We start from the raw sequence: 8058 nt of genomic DNA, 5'->3' as shown, positions 1-8058 counted from the left end.
GTATTGGGAAATCTTGGAACAAGAGGGAGACAGATTAAAATTGCAGAGCTTTGAAAAATTAAAAAGCAGAGTACGAGATTGGCTCCATTACTATCAAATAATGGAGGCATATAATTTGGACAAAAAAATAGGCTTCCAGGTAGAAAAATCAAAATTGGAAACAGAATTGTTAGACCCTAAAGTTAAGAATTTGTCAAGAATGTATAACTTGCTGCTGAAACGGAACACTCAAGATGAAATGGTGAAATCTGCTATGATTAAATGGGCACAAGATGTTGGACATAATATTATGATGGCTGACTGGGAACAGTTATGGACCACTGGTATGAAGTTTACGGCATGCAATGCCTTAAAAGAGAATTTAATGAAAATGATTTACAGGTGGTACATAACACCAGTCAAGCTTGCAAAAATTTACCATTTGCCCGATAATAAATGTTGGAAATGTAATGAAACTGAAGGTACATTCTTTCACCTTTGGTGGACATGCCCAAGGATTAAGGCATTCTGGGAGATGATCTATAATGAAATGAAAAAGGTATTTAAATATACCTTTCTAAAGAAACCAGAGGCCTTTCTCCTGGGCATGGTAGGCCAATTGGTGCCAAAGAAGGATAGAACTTTTTTCATGTATTCCACAACAGCAGCAAGAATACTTATCGCAAAGCACTGGAAGACACAAGATCTACCCACCAGGGAAGAATGGCAGATGAAGCTGATGGACTACATGGAACTGGCGGAAATGACTGGCAGAATCCGAGACCAGGGAGAAGAGTCGGTGGAAGAAGATTTGAAAAAATTTAAAGTATATTTACAGAAATATTGTAAAATTAATGAATGTTAGAAGGATGCTGGAAAGAAGTTATACGACTTTAGCAGAAATGTTATAAAGAATTAAGTATGAATAGATTGACAATGGGTAAAGGTGCAAAACTTAAGGTTAAATTGCGTTAAGATAAATTAAGGAACTAAATTTGAGAAAGAGGGAAAGGACTTGCTGGAATAATTAATTGAACTAGAATACAAAAAAGGAGGTGTGAGGAAGTCGAGGAAATAAGCAAATGAAAGATGAGGACATGAAAATACGGGGTCTTTTTTGTTTTGTTTTTTTGTTTTTTTCCTTCTATTTTTTCAAAGGTTTGTGCTTTTTAAATGTTTCTGTTTTTTCTTTTTTAATGTTTTGATGTACTGTTGTTGTTTTGTTTTATTGTATTTTGTTTGTTTGTTTGTTTTTGAGGTTTTGTAACTGTTCACTGCTTGTATTTCTTTTTTTTCTGTAATTTTTAAACTCTAATAAATATTAAAAAAAAAAAAAAAGTTTTGGTCTTGGTGGTGACCTTTATCTTCAGTAGACAACTTCTGGCCTCTGAAATGAGAGGAAAACAAACTATTGAATAGTAAACCCAGAAAATGGTCCTGCAGCAAACTGTGTGTGTGTGTGTGTGTGTGTGTGTGTGTAAGGGAGGCCCTAAGGGAGTCACCGTTGATATGGAAAATTGGGGTACTGCTGGGGGGGGGGTTGAATCAGTTCACAATTAAAGGCAAAGCTACCAAATTTGCACGTTCCCAAAAAATGCACAAACCATAAAACAGCCATCCTTCAGAATTTTCACTTGTTCTAATTTTGCAGTATAGTTCTCCAGCCAAGTAATGTGTATAGAAATGCACATGCCAACCTAACATGTACATACAGATGCATAGTAGTGAAGATAACATACAAAACATGCATTGTATGAAGGAAAACTGCCTTGCAAAAAATAATGTGTTTATTAGGATAAATTTGCATAAAAATGCTGAAACACTTTTGTGATAATTTTTAAGAAAAAATGATTTGCAAATTGCAGAAAGGTGGAGAAATAAATCTAAAATTGGGGAGGAAATGATAAACTGGGAGAACTGAAATAGACAGACTTTGAGGTTATGCCAGGTGAACCAGCTATATTTGACCTACAAGGGAAGAAGACTTAAGGAAGATAAAATGTCTTCCTTTCCAAAGGGAAAGTTGCACTTTATGATTTCATTTGCCATAGGAATAATATAGTGTGGCCTATTTTATTTTTTCTTGAGAGCAAATGTTACGGAAAGCTGCTTTAAGTTCTAAATTTGATATCAGAGTGCTCTTTTGGAGTTGCTATAATTTCAGATAAAATGTCTTCCCACAGGGCAAGAGATAATTTTTCATACACTTTTTTTTTTAACCAATAAACTAGTAATCTGCAGTATTTTATTATTTAAAACTCCGGGCCTTTTGGGACATGGTTAAGTAAGTTTGCGTGTGATACATGTGTGTCACACACACACACACACACACACACACACACACAATCTCACTTCTCATATATTGTGTGAGTATGAGTACAGTGGTCTTTGATATAGTTTTCTTTTCCCTTCTCCAAATGCTTTCTACAACATCTAGTGGAACACACATCTACCTCTAAGTGGTAATGCTCCCAGTAGAGTTTTTTAGCCGGTAGGAAAAATGATTAGGGGTGATAATGTTAAATACTCCTTCTGTATCTGCTGGCCCAGTACGATAACCTTAGGGTTACAATGGATGTCTGACAAATACGATTCCATTGTCACTTGCGCCTTATGGCAATTTAGGAGGCTTATTCATCATTTTACAACAGACTTTTGTCGGGGATTTTGCTTACTTGCCCTTAACTGGGGTACAGTAGTTGTAGGTTTATCTCTGGGACTCCAGCCCTAATAACCAATAACAAAGTGCTTAAGCTCTGAGCTTGCGAGAAATGGGCTTGCGTTATACTGCAACTGCACTTTCACTCTCCGCTGATAAGACAATGTGTCTTTGAGCGAAGGAGGGATTTGCTCAAACTGATCCTGTCGCTGTGCCATACATGAGTCCGTGTCAGATATTGAAGCTGAAAATGGGAGGTTTAAACTATTCAACGCCACCTGCCATTTCGAGCAGAGTGTTACCAGTTAGCATGGAAATTTCTAAACTTGCTTTTTAAAAAATGAAATATCACACACACACACACACACAAACATGTTATCTTCTTTAAAAAGTTGGCTCATTTATGGGGAAAGAACATGGAAATGACAAGATGAAGTTCTTTTATTTATTCGTTAAAAATAAAACACACACACTGATTGCCATGGATGATAATGGCTTTCTGTGGCTCCTAGCCACAATGTCTTATGTTCTACCTCCCCTGTCAGAGGCACTATGTTTCTGAATACAAGTTGTTGAGAACCGCAAGTGGGGAGAGCACTGTTGTGCTCAGTTTCTGCTTTGTGGGCTTCCCATGGGCATCTGGTTGGCCACAGCAAGAACAGAATGCTGGACTTGATTAAATGGGGGACTCTCTTACAGTAGGATATCTGGTCACCCTTATGGCAAACTGGAGAGGAGCAGGAAAGAAGGAGAGGAGAGGGAGGCTGTCAGCAAGAACCAGGCAGAAAACAGGGACAATGGAGGGAGTGAAAGAGATCTGTTGAAGCTTGAGTGCTTGGCCAAGGTGCCACATGCTCATATCCTTGGTGAAGAACAGAGGTCGCAGGTCATGGGTGGGGAGACATTTGCAGTTTGATGGCCACATATCCCTCTGGGTGACCTTCTGAGGGTCACATGCCAGTGGAGCTACTAGGCCAAGTTCAAGGCATTACTATTAGTACTATCAGTATATTAAACCTGAAAGAGTTTGGTAGCAGTTTACAGTGGTACCTCAGATTACATATGCTTCAGGTTACATACGCTTCAGGTTACAGACTCTGCTAACCCAGAAATATTACCTCGGGTTAAGAACTTTGCTTCAGGATGAGAACAGAAATCATGCTCTGGCGGCGTGGCGGCAGCAGGAGGCCCCATTAGCTAAAGTGGTGCTTCAGGTTAAGAACAGTTTCAGGTTAAGAACGGACCTCCGGAACGAATTAAGTACTTAACCCGAGGTACCACTGTACTTGATTAATTGCTTCACCCCATATGTGTCCACTTGAACACTATGATATGTGTAACTGGCATTTTTTACATCTACCATATAATTTTTGTTGTAGACTGCCATGAATGTGTCTGTGAGCACCTCTTTTCTGGAATTCCCTATTTATAAGAAGCAGACAGCATTGTGTTGTTTTTGAAGCCTGCTAAAACTTTTCTGTTTAGGTAAACCTATCCAGACTTGCAATATATTGTTTTTAAAACTGTTGACTATCCATTTTGATAAATTTATGTCAGCTTATATTTAATGTTCCTTAAGAATATGTTAAATTATTCTAGGTAAATGGCTTGCAGTTTTTAAAATTAAGCTGTATATAAATCTTGTTCAATAAAGGAAGGGAAAGCTCACATTTCCAAATAAATGACTTAAAGTTAATATTGATGCCTTGGGAAGCTGTCGCTTGCCTCAGTGGGATCCAGAAAAGTCATGCTGACATTTATGAACATGCTATGGCTGTACCTTAGTTTTACAAGGAACAACAAGCAAGTATTTTTAATACATTTCCTTTATGTTATCAAACTCTCTATCTCTTATGAAGACATCTTTTTGAGCAGGTTTTCCCTGACCCATAAGATTGGACCTTGTTTCACATTTGGTAATCCCCTGAAATTTTCTTTTATGTATTTTTACATGGTTTTATTTGACTGATTCATTGGTTTTAAATGGCATTTTTTTGCTTTTATATTGTAAACTGCATAGATGATAGATAGATGATAGATATAGATAGATAGATAGATAGATAGATAGATAGATAGATAGATAGATGATAGATAGATAGATAGATAGATAGATAGATAGATAGATAGATAGATAGTAGATCCTTCTATGTTGATTCATATGCCTTCTGGATCCCCAAGTATTATTTAGAAAGCAGTACCCACTCAGAGTTGCAGTGGTGGTGAGAGTATGCTGTTCCTGTTCTAATAAGCCAGAGAATATGAAGTAGCTCTCACTCACCATATTGTTTTCACCATATCAGTCTGCAGCGAAGAAGGGAAGCAGATGTATGCAGAGACAGACAACGCAGATGAATGACACCCTCAACCCCCACTCAAGGGCATTGTGTGCTCAGAGTTTAGAGCTTTAGAACCCGGCAGATTCAGAGCACGAGGGGTCAGCGCTTGAGAAGTGTGATGCAGAGAACAAAACACAAAGACCGGGCTGCTCCCCCCACCCCAGTTTTGAGAACATTAGTGATCCTCCCCAAGCCTTTGAAGCTTTCCCGTTCAGGGAGATCTTTTCAATATGTTTCTCCCCAATAATGATTTCTTTAAGCCATTTTAATCAGGTTTTCGATCAGAAAAGGTCATCCCTTGCTGGCATACGATCTTGGCCAGGCAGTGTGTTTTTTGCTTTTCTGTTTCTTGGGAACATCGTCTCTTTCTTATTTTATTTTATTTTAATGTCAAGTGCTTTATATTATAATTGATGAGGAATGGGTTTTTATTTTATTTGCCATTCTTCTATTAGATAGAGAGGGAGGAGAGTGTTCAAGATGGCGATGTCAGCTACATATTGATAGGATCTTTAGAATAGGGTAGGCAACCTTTTTTAGCCCAAGCACCACATTCCCTTCTGTACAACCTTCTGAGGGCAACATGTTGTTAATGGGAGGTGCCAAAGTGTACAAAGGTACCATTTTTACCTTTCTATAGTAGGATAGTTTCTGCACATACTCACACACCCTCCTCTAGCATCTATCCAGACAAGCAAGAGACGTGACCAGAACTCAAAGATGCATTCCAGGTAGGCAAAGAGTCTGAGAGTGGTGGAGAAACCAATAGGACCCTCTCTTCTGATGTTAAAACGCAAGGTGGCCTGTAAAGGAGGTGGAAGATAGATGGATAGATTGATAGAATCATAGAGTTGGAAGGGACCCTGAGGATCATCTAGTCCAGGTGTCCTCAACCCTGGCCCTCCAGATGTTTTGAGACTACAATTCCTATCATCCCTGACAACTGGTCCTGCTAACTACGGATCATGGGAGTTGTAGGCCAAAAATATCTGGAGGGCCAAGGTTGAGGAAGCCTGATCTAGTCCAACTCCCTGCAATGCAGGAATATGCAGCTGCCTCTTATGGAGATCAAACCTGCAACCTTAGCATTATCAGCACCATGCTCTAACCAACTCAGGTATTTGAGTTGTGGGTCTATGGAATAAAGTACATTTCCTGACATACATTCAGCTTTATGCAGAGGGAATTCAGTTGCAACCAAGAGTGGTTTGTTGCATGACCAGTTATTTTATTTTTTATTGTATTGCATTGCATCTTATTTTTTTTGGGGGGGGGGGAGTTGGGGTTATGTTGCAACTCAGTTGCCTTCCCCTTGTGGCAGACTTAGCTGTAGTCTCCCAGAGAGATGCATTCCAATGTGCATAGCAATGCAACTCTGAAGTAGACCTGATCCCCTGCTATCCTGCCCTTCCCTTTTATAATTAAAATGACTCAGATGAGGTCCTTATTGGCAAGTCACTGGCATTGTTTGAACATTAATGGAATAATAACTCCCTCAGCGCATATTTATTTCCTGTTATTAAAATGTATGCATTTGTTTCTGTAAGCGGGAGCAGCTCTGTAAACTGCAGTTGGCTCAAAAAAGGGGCCTGGCATCACCATCAACTCTCTAATTACCCACCTCTATAAGTGATGAAGCTTATGGCCTCCCCAGTGACCTTAATGCTCCCTCTCTCTGTCTCTCCGGTAATTTAAGATTGACTCGCCACATTGAGGTTGTGGTTTTCGTGCATCCTGAACAACAGAGGAGAACGTACACCTTTTTATAAAAAGCCCCCATCTTGTCAGGGAAGGAAGGGGAAGATTTTGCAATTGCTCTGGCTTTCAATGTTTTATTTAGTCTGTTGCCTCTCCTAATGGAGCTTGGTTCATTTATCTGACTAGCTAACAAATTACCAAAAAACAATGGATATAGGGCTATATAGTGTTGTGGCTCCTTGGAATTCTTTGAAATAGAATAAAACTCACTTGGAGCCACATGGCTGTCCCCTTTTGTTTTTGAGGCCAACCCCTGATCAAAGATTGACTACTGCAGTGCATTGTGTATGGGGCTTCCTTTGGAGACTGCTCAGAAACTGGAAAGTGAGTTCTAAAAACACAGCTGCAAGGAAATTCAGGTAGCTGGCTGTGACACCCCCCTGCCCTGTCCACCCCATTCAGGCCAAGTAAGTGGCCGCTGTGCCTGTCAGGAGGGCAGCTCTGCAATACCTGCACACTGACCACTCATGGCTACTGCAGAGATAACACTGGCTTGCCACTTTACTGAGAACTAGGCCATGCTTACTGAAGAACAATTTCATTAACTTTTGTCTCCTTTCTTCTGTGCTGCCAGGAATCTGGACTTGAGCTCTTGAACTGCCACATTAAGTCATTGACATACAGTTAAGGCAGTACACCTGGATATGAGAGAGAACAGGGGTGTAGAGCTGTGCTTGAATGGCTTCCTTGACCAAACAAAAAACAACCAGCCCTCCGTTCTCCCCAGTTTACTAGTTCTAATTAGTGACATCAATAAGCAATCAACAGCCTGTTCTGTCTCTAGGGATTTCTGTGTTGCAATGGGAGAAACAATAATTTTGAAATCTGTATTAAGGAAACAAATGAATTTAAAAACAAATATTCTTGATTAACAGAGTGCACCCTTTCATAGATGGATGACAATGTGTGTCAGGAAGCCTCTTCAAGTGCCTGCACATGCATCGCCTAAGCATGCATGCTGTCCAAAGCCATCACCAAGTCTCATTAGCTGCAAACTCCCACAGATTCTCTTCACCATAGAACCCTTATCTGCAGTGTCCTTATACCTTAACTTGCAAGCCCCTTGATTTTGAGACACAAAGAACCAAGTTGGGTTGTTTTATTTCTGTCTTTAAGCAAAAAAACACTTTCTCGTAAAAGCATTAAGCCTGGATTATTTCTTAAATTCATGCAGATGAGGACATGTTCTTCTCCTTGTTGACAAGCAATGTCCCAACCTCCTGCTCCCCCCCCCCATTCCCCACAGTATGTGTGAACTTCTCTGCCTAACTGACTGTTTCAACCAAAGCTGTGTAATTGCCAAACTATCATGCACACAAACGGCAG

The 8058-nt window shown here is 39.8% G+C and overlaps 1 long non-coding RNA gene across 1 annotated transcript; it reads left to right on the top strand.

The window, feature by feature from the left end:
- The first annotated feature begins 5119 nt into the window (after positions 1-5119).
- LOC308482969 lies at positions 5120-7527 on the top strand. Its single transcript, XR_013989527.1, has 3 exons — positions 5120-5705; positions 6978-7091; positions 7307-7527. It is a non-coding gene; the product is annotated as an uncharacterized lncRNA (long non-coding RNA).
- Positions 7528-8058: the final 531 nt, after the last annotated feature.

This window comes from Podarcis pityusensis (genome assembly GCF_964106645.2).
Source record: "Podarcis pityusensis genome assembly, chromosome: 8".
Lineage (NCBI taxonomy): Eukaryota > Metazoa > Chordata > Lepidosauria > Squamata > Lacertidae > Podarcis > Podarcis pityusensis.
Note: the sequence above shows the minus strand (reverse complement) of the source record. Positions and strands in the feature narration are given on the sequence as shown.